Below are 3355 nucleotides of genomic sequence, written 5' to 3'. Positions count from 1 at the left end.
ACATCTCTATTCCAGGTATAGCTCTGGCTGGGCATTCTCAATCTTTTTTTTAATAATATTTTATTTTTTCCAATTACATGTTAAAACAAATTTTCCCATTTTATATAGTTTTGGTTTCCAATTTCTATCCTTCCTTCCCTCCCCTCCCCTTCCATGAGATAGTAAGTAATCTGATATAGGTTATACATCTGTAATCACATGATACTTTTTCCTTATTATTTGTTTTGGACAAAGAGACAAATTTAAAAAAAGATAAAAGTAAGGGAGGGAGGGAGGAAGGAAGAAAGGAAAGAAGGAAGGGAGGGAAGGAGGAATTAAAGAGAAAGAAAAAGGAAGAAGGAAGAAAGGAAGACAGGAAGGAAGGAAGGAAGGAAGGAAGGAAGGAAGGAAGGAAGGAAGGAAGGAAGGAAGGAAGGAAGGAAGGAAGGAAGGAAGGAAGAGAGAGGGAAGGAGGGAAGAAGTGAAAAATAATGTGCTTTAGTCTGTATTCAAACAATATCAATTCTTTCTCTGGAGGCAGATAGTACGTTTCATCATGAGTCCTTGGGGGTTTTCTTGGATCACTGCATTGTTGAGAATAGCTAAGTCATGCAAAGTTCTTCATAAAATACTGTTGCTGTGTACAATGTTCTCATGGTTCTGTTCACTTTACTATGCATTAGTTCAAGTGAGTTTTTTCAGGTTTTTTCTGAAGTCATCCTGCTTTTCATTTGTTATAGCACAATAATATTCCATCACAATCATATACCACAACTTGTCTAGCCTTTCACCAACTGATGGTATCCCCTCAACCTCCAGTTCTTAGCCACCAAAAAGTTCTTATAAACATTTTTGTACAGGTAGGTCTTTTTTTTCCATTTTGTTTTATCTGTTTCCGATATAGACCTAGAAATTGTATTGCTAAATTAAAGCATATGTACAGTTTTATTGTCCTTTGGGCATAGTTCCAAGTTGCTCTCCAGAATGGCTGGATCATTACAAAGCTCCACCAATGCTCCATTAGTGTCACAGTTTTCCCACATCTGCCACAAAATTTATTATTTTCCTCTTGTCATATTAGCCAATCTGATACATGTGATATGGTGCCATTTCTCCAACTAATAGTGATTTATAGCATTTTTTCAAATGACTATAGATAGCTTTGAGTTTTTTGTCTGAAATCTGCCTGTTTGTAGCCTTTGATGACATATCAATTGAGGAATGACTTGTACTCTTATCAATTTAACTCAGTTTTCTATTTGTTTGAAAAAAATAGGCCTTTACCAGAGATATTTGGTGTAATTTCCCCCCATTTTTCTGCTTCCCTTCTAAATTGTGTTGGCATTCTTGTTTTTGATACCCGATTTTTACCTGATTTGATACCTGAGTTTTCATGTTCAGCATGACTGTTCTATAAGTCTGGCATTGTCATTTCTTACCTCATTGTTCAAAATAGCTTTCACTTACCTGGTTGGACAAGGACAGACATGCTCATTACTGACATATACCAAGAGATAAGTATTTTTAACTTCACTTAGAACTCAAATGTAAGAGGGAAATCATACAACATAATAGGATTAATCTTACTGTTTAGGGTGAAAATTTGTCTTTGGGAGATTATTTTGAATTCAACATGTATTGACTAGATTTTATGTAAAACTTTCCAACAGGAATTATGGGAGATACAAAAATGTATAAAATTTGGTCTTAACCCAAAAGAAATATTTTGTTTTTCATGTATTTTGCAAATATCTTGTATTTTCTTGTCTGTAATATAAACTTTGTGTTAATTAAATTTTTTGAGAACAAGGACCAACTAAATTTTGTAACCTCAATCCCTAGTGTACTTTCCTAGTACATAGTACATACATTAAACTTGTATGTTGATTGTCTCATTGGGGAAGATAAGGCAAATGTTTGGATAGTTACAATAGGAAACAGAATGTGTCTGGGGTGATATTTTGTATGAACACAGTTTGACACCACTATTAGAATCTAAGCTCTTTCAGTGCAAGAGACTATATTGTTGCCTTTCTTGGTATTCCCAGATACTAGCACACTGCTTGACATATAGCATGAGCTTAATAAGTGACTATTGTTATTGAGGAAGATGATGATGATGGAGGTTTTCACGTTTGAGCAATACATGAACTAGATATTAAAAGAAAGGTAAGATTTTGACATCCAAAAAGATTAGGGAAGGTCATTCCAACTGTGGGGAAGGGTAATAATTCCATATTGTCCATATGGAAAAATCCATAAACAACAAGGTTTATGGAACAATGAGTAATCTATTTCATCTGGAATATACAAATATGATGTATTAATGTAATTTAAGTAGTAAATGGGTGAACAAAGACTGCAAATAGCCTTGGATGACAAATTTTTTTCAGTTATTTTTGTGTCTTTGTCACCCCATTTGTGCTTTTCTTGGAAAAGATACTAGAATGGTTTGTCATTTCTTTCTCCAGCTAATTTTACAAATGAAGAAACTGAGACAAACAGGATTAAGTGATTTGGCAAGGGTCAAAATACTAGTAAGTATTTGAGCCCAGATTTGATCTCAGGAAGATGAGTTTTCCTGAGTCCAGGCCCCATACTCTAGTCACTGCATTCTAGTCAGGTAAAAAAAAAATGGATATTTATTTGACAAGTACTGGCAAAGCAATTCATTTGTTTTTATCAGCGAAATGTTTTGATTAGATCATGCATTTAATATATTTCTAAGAGGGACTAGAGTGCTCACTTGGGCAGCACATATACTAAAATTGGAATGACACAGAGAAGATTAGCATGGCCCCTGCTCAAGGATGACATGCAAATTTGTGAAGTGTTCCATATTTTTAGTGGCAGCCAGGTAGCACAGTGAGTAAGAGCACCAGCCCCTGAGTTGGGATGACCTGGGATCGAATCCGGGCTCAGATACTTAGCACCCACCGAGAAACACCTGGCTGTGTAACCTTGAGCAAATTACTTAACCCCAATTGCTTTAAAAAAAAAGAGGGACTGGAAGTGATGAGACCACTTAGTCCAGGTGAGATCTAATTAGGACAAGGTATAGAGATTATAAGAATTGGAATGGAAATGAAAGAAGTTTCAAGCTGTACTGTAAGAATAAAATTCTTGGGTCAAATTTAGAGAAGTAATTGTTGACATTTTACATGTAATAAGCTCCCATGATGAGCAGTTGGCATTCAATCATAAGACCCCGGTATATACTGATTGATTTAATAACACTCATAATAGAAAATTATTGATCTTTTCAAAACCTTATTTGCCTTTGCTTTTTCCTGTGGTATATAAAGTAGCATATGCCCTAGTATAAATTTTATTTTTTATAAAAAATTACATGGTTTATGTTTGGTCATATTTGCAT

General features: G+C 34.8%; 1 non-coding gene across 1 annotated transcript; it reads left to right on the top strand.

Annotated features, from left to right (window-relative positions):
- The first annotated feature begins 2717 nt into the window (after positions 1–2717).
- Positions 2718–2824, top strand: LOC138151270 (U6 spliceosomal RNA). Its single transcript, XR_011165786.1, has one exon. It is a non-coding gene; the product is annotated as a U6 spliceosomal RNA (small nuclear RNA).
- Positions 2825–3355: the final 531 nt, after the last annotated feature.

This window comes from Petaurus breviceps, unplaced genomic scaffold (genome assembly GCF_028583685.1).
Source record: "Petaurus breviceps papuanus isolate PSGF00001 unplaced genomic scaffold, PetGlider_PUasm1.0 90895, whole genome shotgun sequence".
NCBI classification, from domain to species: domain Eukaryota; kingdom Metazoa; phylum Chordata; class Mammalia; order Diprotodontia; family Petauridae; genus Petaurus; species Petaurus breviceps.
Note: the sequence above shows the minus strand (reverse complement) of the source record. Positions and strands in the feature narration are given on the sequence as shown.